General features: G+C 37.5%; 1 long non-coding RNA gene across 2 annotated transcripts; it reads left to right on the top strand.

Moving 5' to 3' along the window:
* Nucleotides 1–2,911: 2,911 nt before the first annotated feature.
* LOC119045088 (uncharacterized) lies at nucleotides 2,912–14,934 on the top strand. 2 transcript variants are annotated; one of them, XR_005081731.2, is made up of 6 exons: nucleotides 2,912–2,993; nucleotides 7,079–7,199; nucleotides 10,069–10,474; nucleotides 12,447–12,551; nucleotides 13,080–13,187; nucleotides 14,576–14,934. It is a non-coding gene; the product is annotated as an uncharacterized LOC119045088 (long non-coding RNA). The 2 variants fall into 2 exon arrangements; XR_008390870.1 differs by lacking the exon at nucleotides 12,447–12,551.
* Nucleotides 14,935–15,320: the final 386 nt, after the last annotated feature.

Below are 15,320 nucleotides of genomic sequence, written 5' to 3'. Positions count from 1 at the left end.
GCCAGGCCATTAAGAGCTATTTTGCATAGCAACAGTTTTGGAGCTAACCTCTGGAGGAATGGTTATTTAACATATCTATAACCTTTAACTGGTTTCATAGATATGTTAAATAGCTGTGGCCACGTTTGGAGCCAGGCAGAAGGGAGAAGGTTGTGGCAGGGACTGAGGAAGAAGTTTGTGGCAGGGACTCAAGATGGGAACTAAGGTCTGCTCTCCGGAGAGAGAAGGAACTAGCAGAGACTCAGAATGTAACTAAGGGCTGCTCTCCTGACTCCCATAGCTTGGTTATTATAAATAATGCTGCAATGAACATAGGAGTGTATCTGTCCTTTCAAAGAAGTGGTTTGTGTTTCTTTGAATATACACACAGAAGCAGAATCACTGGGTCTAAGACAGTTGCATTTTTTATTTTTGAGGACCCTCATACTACTTTCCACAGTGACTGCAATCCCACCAACAGTGCACAGGGGTTCCTTTCTTCCACAGCCTTGCCAGCACTTGTTTGTTGATTTACTGATGATAGCCATTCTGAGAGGTCTGAGGTGATAAGTATGGTGTTTTTAATTTGCATTTCTCTGATGACCAGTGACGCTGAGCATCTGTTCATATGTCTATTGGCCGTTAGTATATCTTTTTGGAGAAATGTCTCTTCGAATACTCTGCCCATTTTTATCTGGGTTGTTTGTTTTCTGATGTTGAGTAGCATGAGTTCTTTATAAATTTTAGGTATTAACCCCCTATCAGATGTATCATTAGCAAATACGTTCTCCCATTCAGTGGGTTTTCTTTTCATTTTGTCGATGGTTTCCTTTGCTGTGCAAAAACTTGTTAGTTTGTAGTCCCATTTGTTTTTTATTTTGTTTTCACTGCCTTAGAAGATGTATCAAAAAAAATATTGCTAAGAGAAATGTCCAAGATTTTGGCCTGTGTTTTCTTCTAGGGTTTTTATGGTTTCAAGTCCTATATTTAAGTCTTTAATCCATTTTTGGTTAATCCCTGTATATAATGCAAGAAGTTGGTCTAGTTTCATTTTTTTGCATGTATCTATCCAGTTTTTCAACACCATTTATTGAGTGGACTGTCTTTACCTCATTGTATGTACCTGTCTCTTTTGTCAAATATTAATGAACCCATTGGCATGGGTTTATTTTGGGGCTGTCTATTCTGTCCCATTAATCTATATGTCCATTTATTTTTTATCAGTACCATACTGTTTTGATTAATATGACTTGAAGTATACTTTGCTACCAGGTAGATGATTCCTACAACTTTGTCCTTCTTTCTCAAAATGCTGTGACTATTTGGGGTCTTTTGTGGTTCCATATAAATTTTTGGATTATTTGTTCTACTTTTGTGAAACACATCATTGGCATTTTGATAGAAATTGCATTGAATCTGTAGATTGTTTTGGATGTTATGGACATTTTAATAATGTTAATTCTTCTTGTCCATGAACATGGTATATGCTTCTATTTATTTATATCTTCTTCAATTGCTTTCTTCAATGTCTTTGGTTAAATTTATTCCTAGGTATTTATTGATGCAACTTACATGGGTTCAGTTACTTAGTTTCCTTTTCTAAGAAAACTAAGTTAGTTCAGTATTGGTGTATAACAATGATGTATAACAATTGATGTAACAATTGTTGTATAACAATGCAACTGATTTCTGAATATTAATTTTTGAACCCTGCTACTTTACTACTTTATTTATTAGTTTTAGTAGGTTTTTGGTGAAATCTGCTTGGTAATCTGTGCTTACCAAGCAAATTTCTTTACTAGAAAGGTTCATGTTAAGAATGAAAGAATTAAAATAAGCTCGTCTCTTTCACATTGGTGGAAGTTGGGATTTGGAAACCCAAAGCTGAACCAGACTGTTTTCCACAATGTAGAAGGAATAACAACAGGAAGAGTCCTAACAAATGTGAAATAGGTATGGAAAAATGTAAGCCGACTCAATGCATGTCACATACACAAGTAAAGATAGTGTATGGTAGTGGGAAGATTGCTGAGTGGAAGTAAAAGGGTCAAAGTACATAGTTTTCCCAGCTCTGCACTGACTAGGGGAGCTGCGACACATTTTTAACCTTTCAGTTGCCTTGTCCATAAAGTTAGAGGATTGGATGAGGTTTTAAAATTTTTCTTAAAATTCTCTTGAAATGAAATCATAAGGATAAACCAATATATTAAACTGACAGTGGAGAGGGAATGGGGGGGTCCAGGTTCTCTCTGTTGCCTCAAAGGGCTCCACAGAGCAATTAGAACAGAGCACTAGATAATATCTGTCCTAAGTTCTCTCAAATATCCTGTGATTTAAAGAATAAAACACCTAAAAGGGTTTTTGTTAAAGACGTTAAAACTATTACTTAAAATCGAAGAACAAAAAAAGCAGAAGAAAAATTCAGGGGCCAAACCAGTGGCTAATCATACTTAAAAGCTGCTTTTGAAAGGAAAGAGTTCCTAGGCAGATTCTCAGGAAGCTTCACAGAGCAGTTATTCCAGCTTCCCAATGAGGGCCTATTAGCCTGCTCTTTACAGTTCAGCTGAGGATTTTCCCCCATCTACCACCTATGAATAAAAAGTTGCTGACAGTGTAGACATGGGATCATCTCTGCAAAAATCAAATGATTATTATTGTCAATTTCTACACTGGAAAGGATTTTGGGGGAAGAAAAACAGTTAAAAGGGATAAGAAATACAATCGATACTGAAAAGCAACCTTGGGGTCACAGAAGAAAAACCAATTGGTGTTCTCCTGCTCATATTCATTAATTGAATTTTTCTGACCATAAGCGCACATTGATTTCCATCCCCCCACACTGGTAGGAAAAGCCCCACACGTTATTCTGAAAATTATACACTGAAAAGTAGTTTCAGTTCTCCATTTATAAAACCAAAGATCCTTCAGAATAATTAAGTCTGCAGCACTCTCGTCCTGACAGATTAATTTCCCTGTGTGAGAGACGCTGTATCGAATTTTATTCTACGTGAAAGGTAATGTGATCCTTACTTTTCAGTCAATTCTGCAAGTGCATGAGCATGTTTGGTTCTATTCCGGTAGCCTGGAAACCTCGATAGATTATTCTCTTTCATGAGCTTTTAAGTCATCTGCATCTCTCTGTTGAACTGCAGTAGTAGTACCTTGGGCTTTCCTTTTTTTCCAACATCTGTCCAACCAATGTTACCAGTGTGTGGGTTTCCTGCCAGGTCTCCTAGAGGCAGGGGAAAGTTTTAAAGTTCTTTTCTAAGCAATGCCATAAGGCAGCTAGTCCTTCCACAACAGATGGTAAAAACTGCAGCAAAGGGAGATTGAGGACAATGCCTAAGGTTAAATAGCAAAGTCTGAGCAGTGTTTAGGCCCTCATTTGTGCTTCTGAATTCCCATTTGATTATAATATTTGAGTTTTGGCTAATTTTCAGAACAGTGAAATTGGGTTAACAAGTGAAACTGATGACTGGGAAAGAATCACCCAAAAAGGTTAGAAGTGGTAATGCCTAGTCCTGGAGCAGGATCAGAGTGGTGTGCGATCTCACCAAGCAGAGAGGGGGAAAGAATGCAGCTTTCCTAGAGGATGCAGAAGAATCTTATCTCAGTGCTGTGAAATAATTAAACCTATTTTAAACACTACTCCAAATAGTGCCCAGCAAATCTTACAACAAACCCAAGAGGATAAAACTTAGAATCTCAGTAGCTTAACAGCATCCCAGAACAAAGCAACGTTAAATTGGCAATGTCTGGCACAAAAATTTACCAGCTGTGATGGTGAATTTTATAAGTCGACTTGACTAGGTCACAGGGTGTCTAGATAGTTGATCAAAGATTATTCTGGGTGTGTCCATGAGGGTGTTTTTGGATGAGTTTCACATTTAAATTGATAGACTAAGTAAGACAGGATGCCCTTCTTAATATGGGTGGGCCTTACCCTATCAGTTGAATGCCTGCAGAGAATAAAAAGGTTGATTCTGCCTCTGAATTAGAGGGAATTACTTGTCTGACTGCCTTAAAAAGGGGTTATTGGTTTTTTCCTGCCTTTAGATTTGTATAGAAACATTGGCTTTTCCTGAGTCTTAAGCCTGCCAGCCTTTGGACTGAAACTGTACTATTGGCTGCTCTAGGTCCTCAGATCGCTGTCTGCAGATCTTGGGACAGCTTCTGTAATCACATGAACCTATGACATACGTATATACATGGAATATATGTTTTGTTTATCTGGAGAATCCTAACTGACATATATTTTGGTACCCAGAAAAGTTCTACAGAACAGAACTTTAAGAATGGGTTTCCTGAATTGGTTCTGGGTTTGTTTAGTTGGCTTTCTAATCTGATTATAGAATCAAATGATTGCATTTCCAGGAGTAATGAGAGCACTGATCCATAGTGTGATCCGGAAATAGTGATGCAAAAGATCATGCTATCAACCCCTTATAAAGCAAGGAACTGTGTGATTGTGTATATGATACTTTCAAACACTTCCGCAAAACCAATGAATGTTATGAGATTGGCTGGTTGCCCCTAAATTTGCTTCACTAAGTGGGGAAAGAAAAGAAGGAGTTCAGTGACTTGAATTTCAGCTAAATGCTTTGTAAATATATGTGAGCTCTGTCTGGGTCTCCTGATGGAGTCCTTTCTGTCCTATAGCTACAGGGCTGAGATTGCCGAAAATCACACACCAAACCTGGCTGAGTGGCTGAATTATAAACAAACTGAACTCGCAACCTCATGGGTGTCTACTGTTGAAGAGAAAGCTTTGACTGAGAACAAATATAACCCTGAAAGTTGGAATGGGGATGTGTGACAAGACCATAATAAAACTGAGGACAATGAATCCCTAAATGCTGATCAGCACTTTTTGCCAGTGGAGGAGGACTCTCCACGTCCCCATCTGGGATGTTCCTCTCCCCAAGTAGAACTGATAAGATTACCTTATATCTTCTGTTTTATTGAATCACAAATGGCCAAGGATTACTAGACATTTGAGAAAAATTTCAGAAATACTGGAACCAAAACAAACACATAGGGAAAAAATCCTAGGAAAAAAAATGCTTTCATGAAACCAGACATAATTTTATTTCTTTAGGAAAAATAGTAAAAGAAAGAAAGAAAGAAAGAAAGAAAGAAAGAAAGAAAGAAAGAAAGAAAGAAAGAAAGAAAGAAAGAAAGAAAGAAAGAAAGAAAGAAAGAAAGAAAGAAAGAAAGAAAAGGTTAAGACAAAGTTCTTAGAAATTAAAAAGTGGAGAGCTAATTTTTTTAAAAAATCAAAAGTAGGATTTGATGAAACTGCTAAAGAATTTTCAGACAATAGACCAAAAACCCCCCCCCAAAGACATAAAGATAACTAGGGGATAATTCCAAGCAATTCAAAATCAGAATAAAAAGGTAAGAAAAATGATCAAAGAAGAGCATGAGAGAAATTTCTGTAATAAACACAATAAACTAAATATACACATACACTTCTTCTCAGCACTCTGCGGGAAAAAGAGAAGCTCTTTTTAAAATGTTCCTGAGAGAACAACAAAACAAAATTAAAATTAAAAAGAAAACAGGCCAGAAAAATAAAAACCAACAAAGCAGGAATTCGAATGAACTCAAAACTTTTCGATAGACAGTACTGCAAACCTACTGGGCCAACTGTGAGTAATACACATACGCACATTCACAGAATATCATATACATTCATATATAAGTATTATCTATGTTATAGATAAATTATATGATTATAAATACTATGCCAATCCAATTGGGTCAGCTGTGGAAATATGTACATGATTATGGTTTGTACACTGCTTATTAAAATAAAACAACTTGTGCAATAACAATCTGGAGGATGCAGAGAGTGGGAAATGTGGATAGGAGAGAAATAATGTTGAATTTTTCTCTTTTCTAGTAGACTACCAAGAGATTTTGTCCAAAAAAAAAGGAAATAGCTTATTTTAGAAAATGGATGTAAATATCAGGATAAAAAGATAAAGTTAAAAATGGTTTCCTTGGGAGAGTGGGGCTTATATGTAGAGAAGTTCTTTATTAGAGGCTCTGTAGTAATATTGATAAAACAAATTAAATTTATTTGAAAATAAGTATAATTTATAATAACCCCAAAATAGAAGCAACCCACATACCCATTAACTAATGAATAAACAAATGTGGTTTATCCATACTATAAATACTATTCAGCCACAAAAGGAATGAGGTGCATTGGTAGCTCAGTACTCGTCATTCATTCATTCTGATGAGTGGCTAGCTAACAATAATTGATGAACCTTTTTCTCTTGAGAGGTGGCATTGTGACTCATGCAAGTTCTAGCAAAAGTGACAAATGGTGAGCAAGGGCCAAGGCCTGAAACATTTTTTCTCATCAAAATATGATGAGTACCAGGTTTGATGAGCTCAGAAGCTGATGGGTACTGAGGTACCACTTTATTAATATACTACAACATGGAAGAACTTTGAAAACATTATGCTAAGGGAAAGAAGTTAGACACAAAGGATGACGTATTGTATGAGTCCAGCTATGTGAAATGTTGAGAACAGACAAACACCTGGAGATAGAAGTAGATTAGCAGTTACCAGTGGATGAGAAGAGGAGAAAATAGAGTGACTACTAATGGACATGAGGTTTCTGGGGGAGGATGGGGGAGATGATAGAAATATTTTGGAATGAGATGGTGTTGATGGTTGTACAGGCTAATGAATATATTAAAAGTCATTGAAGTGTGTGAATTAAAATGGTGAATTGAATTTTACAGTAAGTAAATTATATCTTGAAAAGTAGTAAGAGCAATACAAAAAGAAAAGATAAAGAGCAATGATAGCCCAAGTTAGATAATAAATAATGGGTCAAGAAAGTAAAGGAAAAACTACTAGAACATTAGCAGAAAGAAGAGCATTGCATACCAAAGTAACACTTACAAAGACATGGAGTCATGAAAAATATAATGTTCAGGAATAGTGAGAAGTGTACAAGTTGTTCAAGAGTTGTGGATGATGGAAAGGAAAAGCTAGCATTTCTGAGTCAAGGCCTGAAAAATATTTAACAAATGCTCTTACATTGTGAGTAATGGTTTGGATTTTCATTTACCAGGCATACCCACATAGCACAAGGGGACATTCACAATGGTGAGAATGGCTGTGGGTAAGAAGACTGGCTGGAACCACACTGAAGGCTCATCGATGACATAGAGAGATCTTGGATGGCTGCAGAGGTAAAGGAATTGTGTGGAACATGAATAAGGAGAAATATGCATTTATGAGAAAGAGTAGTTAGAGCTGAGTTTGTGCAATAGAAGTAGTACACTTTGACTTCGGAAGTAGAGAGAGGGGAAATAAAAGATGATGCTGTTTCTAACTTAGAACATTGAAAAAACATTGTTTAAGACATTATGGTAGGGAGAAAAGGTTTAAAAACGGGCATCAAGGTTAGTTTACTTTGGAGGATAAGTTTGAGATGATGTGGATTTTCCAGTGATTTCTCTCTCACAGCTTCAGTATCTTTTGACTTACAAGTTTCTACTAAAATGAGGCAGGCTTTTGCTCAGAACAAAAGTGAATGGGTATCAATGAAGCAGAGAAAGATGATCTTTCAACCTGGGGGGTCTCATGCAGTTTCTCATGTAGGGTGTAATTCTCTAAATCTGTGTTATAGTGATGCATTTGAGGATAACAGGATGTTAGTTTGAAGTGTTGAAAATGTAAAGTTCCCTTTGCAGCAAATCACCTCTTAAAACTGATCTCGTATTTCATCTAGTACTTTGTCACAGTACGTAGTCTACTTAAGCAAGGAAGCTGAAGTCTTGAAAATTCAAAAGACTTTCTCAAGGTTATCCATTTAGTCAAATAGCGAACTTAACCTCAGCACAAGATTCTTTCCTTTTCTTTACTTTAAAAAAAAATCTCCTATGCTGGTAATTTCCCACTATGCCACTCTTCCTCCTTCAAAAAGCAAAACAATTGTATAAAGAACCAAGGCTGAGATGGTACAAACCATGCATTAAATTCTCAGCTCTGCTCATGGCTGACTCTTGTCAACTGCCTCAAACACTCTAAGCATCAGTTTTATTCCAATAAAATGAAATCTTTCACTCAATCAATATTGACAAGGAACTTTGAGATTCTTCTATAATAAACTTTTAAATGAGATCCCTCTTTTTTTCCTAGTGGGGTCTCTAGCAAAACAACAAGAACAAACAAAATAAAACAAAAATTATCAATCATCATTTGCCAGATTTTTGTTTCTGACAGATGACCTTAGTATTTGAAAGCATACATGTATACACATGTACATGTAGGAAACGGTCAAATCCCATCTCTTCCCCTCACTTTTCACCATCTTTATTATTTAAATCTTGTTTTTTACCTTTATCTTGAAGGTTTTCATTATGCTACCTTTTTTTTTGCTTTAAGATAAATTTCCTGAATTATAAGCAATTGGAGCATGTAGGCTATATTTTACTTTTATAGATACGTATAATTAATTCTTCTCAATATAATAGCCCTTTCGTATTTAAAGAAGATTTCTATATTTCATGTGGTATAGTCAAGAAGATATTCTGAAGCCATATCATAGATCTGTTTGCCAACTATAGAATGGAATAATACATAAACATTTTGGTGCTTTCTTTCATAGCAATATTAGCGTCTATGCCTAGAAAATGATGTTTAGCTGGACCCTCCTCTTTAATATTTAGAACGCTGTGACAACACGTGAAGTGGAACTATCATTTTGGCATCTGATTTCTAGGTTCTGAGAATTTGCATTTTCTTAGTACACAAGGCAATTGAAACATGAAATAGAAGTAGAATTCATATACAGACTGAAATGCAGAAATTGCCTCAAACCAAAGCAGAGCAGATGGGATGGCCCCAGAGGAGATTTATCCTAAAGGAAAAGGTACAACCTGCCATCCCCACTTACTGGTGCAAAACTGAACGCTAATTAGAATAGACTTTTTTTAAATAAAAGCTTTGAAACTAAAATGCCTATTTAAAAAAATTGTCTTTTAGAGGTATTTTACTTTTTAAGCATTACTAAATTTATGACCAAGTGAAGAGTATTCAGTGCCTCCAGACAGGTTGAAGGTTATTTTTCTGATCCCTACATATTTTTACTGTATACCTTGGTAGACTAAGCTAATATAGAATGAAAACATTGCTTCAACATCTGACGTTTTGAAGGGGTTAGGACATAATAATTCGTCCTCTGCATCTTCTGATCTAGTCTCCCCATTACATTTACACCCATCTCCTTCCAAATATCTTTTATTTGCCATAGTAATCTTTATTTTAAGGGGTTTTTATGGACTTTTTCATGTCTTACTATGACAAATCATCATATATTCATTCAATCAAGTAGTATTCATTAAACTCTTTCAACTATTGAGATCCAGCTGGGTGGAATAGAAGACAAACAAAGATGAATAGAATATAGTATTTTTCCTCAAAAGATGCTATCTAATAATAAAGTTAAATAACTACCTTTCTTTATATTGTATAGTACTTTATTATTAAAAATTCCTCTTTTATATTACTCGATTTGTTGCAGTCTCTGTAATAGGGAGAAGAACATATGCATTCATTCATTTATTCTCTCTATTCATATTGTCAAGCATTCACAATGTGCCAGGAACTGAAGTAGGTTTTTGGGGCAGAAAAAAAGACAGCCTCTGCATTCCTGAGCAGCTCAGAGATCTGCCAAGAGAGAGAAAGGGGAAGAGTTACCAGTGGCGATCTTGACCATGGCTCCATGGGGTATGCAGCAACTTGTATGAACCTAGAGGACTGACAACAATTCCAGGCTCATCTGGTCCTGAATCCAGGCCTCACACTGCAGGAATCACATAACTTTGATCAGGATATTTGACTGCCTTGAGCCTCCATTCCTTGTCTGTAAAATGCATCTATTTTGTACAGCTGTTGTGAGGATTAAATAAGGTAATACAGGTACAGTGTCTGACACATAGATCAGTAACTAGCTCATCACATCTTCAGGAATTTGTCAATCTACTTGAAGTATTTCTCTCCTTCCTCAGCTCCATCACTGTTTAAGTGTTTTTGTCTCTGCTCTCAAAATATCAGGCGTTTCGCAAGACAACAGCCGCATGCAATGAGCTAGAGAAGGAAAAAGAGCAGAAAGCAGAGTCAGAGGAGCCCAGGGAACCATCCATCAGAAAGCCATCCTGCCTTGAAGTGAAAAGTGCAATTCCCTAAGATTCTGACAACATCGATAACTGAACATTCTGCTAATCTTAGGAAATAATAAATATGAAGAAGCCTTGCTTATTCAATTGACTAAGGCCAACTGGGAGGGAAACTTCAGGTCAAGAAGGAACAAAAACCAGGAGCTTTTTCCTTTCAACCAACACCATTACTAGAAGATATTTGTGAAGACCCAGTGGCTCTCAAAAATAACTGTTACGATTTAGCGTTGGCAACTTGCTCACAAGGCTGTTCTCTAAGCTTGCAAAACCAGCAATCAATGAAGGTAAGGGAATAGAAGGAGGCAGAGATGATGTGTGGAAGAGTCAGTTTGTTCTGGTTGGTAGGGGTTAAAATCTGATGCTGTTAAAATTCCCAATGAAATAAAAATTGCTACCAAGATAGTATAAAAGAATACTAAAGCAATTATTTGATATTACTGCCTGCTCAGCTTCTTAGAGAGAAAAAAAGTTTTTAGATTAGATTTGCAGAAATGAGTAATAGAAAATGGATGGAATAAATGCCTTTTAAAAATTGTATCCTGTTTCTTCAACTGCATTCTAAGTTCCCAAAGGACGGCAATCACATATTTCCTGCTCCATTCAGCCACTCTTGGAATAGACCTGACAAACTAGGGGTTCAACAATAAGTCCTACTAGGCTGATATCTATCTAGAAGACAAGCAAAGCACAGAACCCCATTTATTGATCCAATATGAACTTACATTGACACAACTTTTTTAATAAAAAAAGAAATGAGGGAAAAAACTGAAAAGAAGTGATATCTTGTTACTTCAATTCACTTAGCACAGAAACTGGCTCTTAGTGAGTGTTCACGGAGGGGGTCAGTAAGAACAGAGGTAAGATGACATGTGATCCTGCATTTCGGTTGCCTTGATAAAAAGATCTACCTTCCTCCTTCTTGCTGAGGCAGGTATCCTGACTGAAGCATCAGCAGACATGCAGGCAGCTGCATTTTCTTAAAATAGGACCATGGATTCACAGATTATAAACTGGGACCCCCCTGCAGGTGTGAGTCACCTGTTATACTTCAGTAACTAGCACCCAGCCAGGCCCTTCACTACAACTGTGGAGGTGATTGAGTCACTTATTGTAGTTTTCCTGTTCTCATCTCTTCTTTATTTGCCAAGCTCTCCAATCTTATCTGAAATTCCTGCATTTACCACAAAGAAATCAAACAAAAAGTCAAACTTGATTGAGATATGTCTTTGTAGGCTTGTTGCCTGCCCTTCCTTTGCTCTTCTGGAAAGGAAGTCTCCTGTGAAATGTGAAACATGGATTCACCACCTACTTAGAACACCTCACATTGCAAGGGTCTCGAGGTTATGATGTGTTCACCCTAGATTTGGGCATGGCTGGGAGTGTCAGGAGTACCACTGGAGAGATACTACAAGCAAGAGTCTAGTTACAGGAGGCTTCAACCTGCCACTGGGGGAAGTGGCGCTCTTTCACGGGATCACAAGGGTTCATCCCATGAGCCACACGGGCAATTGTGGTGTGGCCAGATTTATTTGGGCGGAAATACAAGTCTGTCCCTGGGTTTTTAGCATCCCATCTCTGTCCATCCTGCCATGGAAAAAACCTAACCATGTCTTCAGCAAAGTGAAAACAAAAGCCAGTGTCCAGAGTTTCTGTTTCATATTAAAGTTTAGTTTTTTTGGAGCCTGAAGGTGGCTACTAGGTGATTTCAGTCACCATCCACATAGCTTAGCATGGTTTCTGGCTGCGCTGCTGTACCCAGGCTTCCACCTGGAGCCTGTGTTTGGAGTCCGTGCAGCTGCTAGAGCCCCATGAATAAACAGGGTAGGCACGTGTTCCTGAGTGAGGGAAAGAGAGACAGCTGCTTTATCGAGCTGGGTTATATTATCATGGGCTTGGGATGGACCAGGCCCCTTTTCAAAATAACCAATAAACTTCCCATGCTTTTGTGGGTTTCTGATAGGTCCATCCCCTAGCCAATTGATCCCTTTCCCAGGTTAGACTGACAGGCCTCTATGGTCAAGCACCTCCCTCTGTGCCATTTTGACTTCTATTGTACATGTACTTACCTCCTCCTGCTCCCCCCAACAATCCAGTACTGAAGAGGAAAAAGGAGGGGTGTTAATCCTTGGTGGGGCAATGCTGCAATTCCCTGGAATGTGTGAGGCTATAGCTTTCTGGTTAAGCAAGCAGGCTTATGCTCTGATTATGCTCAACAATGTCTCAATCTCTTTGCTTCCTTCCTTTATTAATAAATAGGTAACTTCCTGCAGTAATAAAGTCTATTTGATCACAGAATCCATTCATTCAATGAATACTTCCTGAATTCCAGCTGTGTGTGCAAAGTGCCACACCTTCTGTGAGGTGAGGCACAGAAAGCCATGATCTCTGGCCCCCCAGAGAAGACAGACCATGAGCAAGTGAAATAAGCATTTCAAAGAATTATAGATGCTGTGGAAGTATAGTATAAGGGGACCTAACCTAGTTCAGGGAGGGAAGTCAGAGAATACTTCCCTAGAGAATTATATTTGTGCTGAAACCTGAAGAGTGAATTGAGTCACATCAGTGTGGATCAAAGAAAGGAAAACGGATGCAGTTTAGAGTCGAGGCGTAGTTGGGCAGTATGACGTCTGTCTCATGGGTCATCTCCTAGATTAGCTCGTTTAGATTGATATTTGAAACTTGAAGTGCAATGTCAACAACAAAATGAGATGGGGTTGTGGGAACAATGGGAGCCAGAACTGAAATTTGGAAAAGCTGGAGCCTCTATCCCAGAAGAGCCTATGTCTATGGTTTCCATGTTGAAAATAATTATTGCCTATTGGTTTGTAGCCAAGGGATACAGCACTATCTTTTTTAATCCTCACTCAAGTGTATGTTTATTGTTTTTAGAAAGAGAGAACAGGGGATAAAGAGAAAGAGAGAAACACGGATGTGAGAGAGAACATTAATCTACTGAGTCTCATACATGCTCTGACTGGGGATTGAACCTGAACCGAGGTATGTGCCCTGACCAGGAATCCGACCGGCAAACTTTTGGTGTATGGGACAATACTCCAAACAAATGATCCACCCAGCCAGGGTGGACAGTGCTGTTTCCTTGGTATCCATGTACTCTGGGCAGGTAGTAGTGGACAGAAGGGCTCACTTTTGATAAGCAGGCACAGGCAGACAGTTCACAGCAGCTAGTCAAACATGTACAGGCAAATAGTCAAGGAGATAGTGTTATAATCACAAGTAGAACATCCATGGATACTCCAAGGAAAAGCAGGTAGAAATCTGAGAATTGAGCTTCCATGTAAGAGTGGATGGTATAAGTAAAATCTTGCCTTATAATTGTTATTGTAATTTGGTTGACACAACTTAGGAACAGTTGTCCCTTATTATCTGTAGACTGTGGGTTTCAGCTTGTACCCACATTTCCCACCTAAAAACCTCCCAAGGAACTTTTACACAATTTTTTAAGGTATTAAGAAGATGGGCAGGTAGACTAAGTAAACTAACAGAGAATTCTCCTCTTGATTGCTAGATTTGGTTCTATTTGAGGGAGAATTTAGTCCCTAAACATTGTAAGGTAACAGTAACTGATTTTTTTACCATTCTCCTTACCACATGCCAGTACAAGGGTGCCTTGTTTAGACACATTGTAGGTTTTATGCCTTCATTAATGTGGCCCTGAAGTGATAAACAAATACATTCAACAAGCGGCCTTGTCTAGAATGGTTGAGATATTTTAGTAAGTAGGGAGTGTCCAAAAAGCAATGCACTAAGTCAGTTACATTTTAATTGGGTTCTTATTGTTTCAGTCATTATCATACATATTGTACTAATGAATATTTTAGACACAGAAAGCCATAGAGCCAAGGAGATTTAGGAGAAAAATTACAAAGTCATTGGCACAGACAGATAGAATGCAGGCCAAATGTTCTGACTTCATCAGAAATTTTTATTAGCCTTGCCATATAAAATAGAATGTCCTCCAGTTAATATCATTTAAAGAAAGCTCAGATTACAGATAAAAATCTCTTTTCAATGAATGGCATTATAATGTCAGCTTCTATATGTCTAGGTACTTTTTTACATTTTGCTTGTAGCCCATAATAAATATAGCTGATTGATATGGGCTCAGTGGCCACTTTTGAAGTAAAAATTTATTTAATATATGTATTCCCATTTCTGAATATTTAAAAATCATCATTAATAATACAATATTTGTACTAATGCCTGTATCAGAATACATATATGTTAAATGTTCCTTTGAATATAATAATTTTTAATGTTTTTTTTTCAGAAATGTTAGTGGAAATAGAAAAAAATGTTATAAATCATTTTTATTTTCTTTGTAAAGAGGATCTTTTTAAAAAAAGATTTTATTTATTTATTTTCAGGGAGGGAAAAGGAGGGAGAGAAACATCGATGTGTGAGAGAAACATCAGTTGGCTGCCTCTTGCACACACCCCAACTATGGACCAGGCCTGCAAGCCAGACAAGTGTCCTGACTGGGAATCAAACAAGCAACCTTTTGCTTTGTGGTACAACCCCCAACCAACTGACCCATACCAGCCAGGGACATAAAGAAGCTCCTCATATTTGTCCTGGTGGAGTTTACAAAATAATATCTGTACATTTGGAACCAAACCATGCAGTGGTTAATAGCTGAGTACTTCCATTTGATGGTAAGCTATCATTCAGAAATTGCGTCCTCTTTGTTGAATTGTCTGTACTTAGGACAAAACAGTTACTAATGTTCGTTGAATGACTTAAACAAAAATGTATAAATTCACATCTTTCTATGAACAATAAATTATTTGATGGCAGGAACGTGAAAAGAATCTTCGTTTTCTAAAGTACCATGCTGCAAACTAAACTTGGCTTAGTTTAGACATGGCGTTAATAAAACAACTGTGTTTTGTCTTCATGCAAAAATGAGAGTAGCTTGTGCTTCATCAATCCAAGAGCAGATATACTTTGCAAATATGAACCAACTGGTATGCCAGTCCTCGGAATACCACCAACACGGCATTTGGAAGTAGCCATTATTAACACCAGGGCCACGTAGCCCCTTCCTCTTTCCCAAGAAACCACCCCCACAGTTTGAAAATAAACTGCACACCTACTCATGGCAGTCACCTT

Source organism: Artibeus jamaicensis, unplaced genomic scaffold (assembly GCF_021234435.1).
Source record: "Artibeus jamaicensis isolate MK-2021 breed Jamaican fruit bat unplaced genomic scaffold, CSHL_Jam_final contig_233, whole genome shotgun sequence".
Classification (NCBI taxonomy): domain Eukaryota; kingdom Metazoa; phylum Chordata; class Mammalia; order Chiroptera; family Phyllostomidae; genus Artibeus; species Artibeus jamaicensis.
Note: the sequence above shows the minus strand (reverse complement) of the source record. Positions and strands in the feature narration are given on the sequence as shown.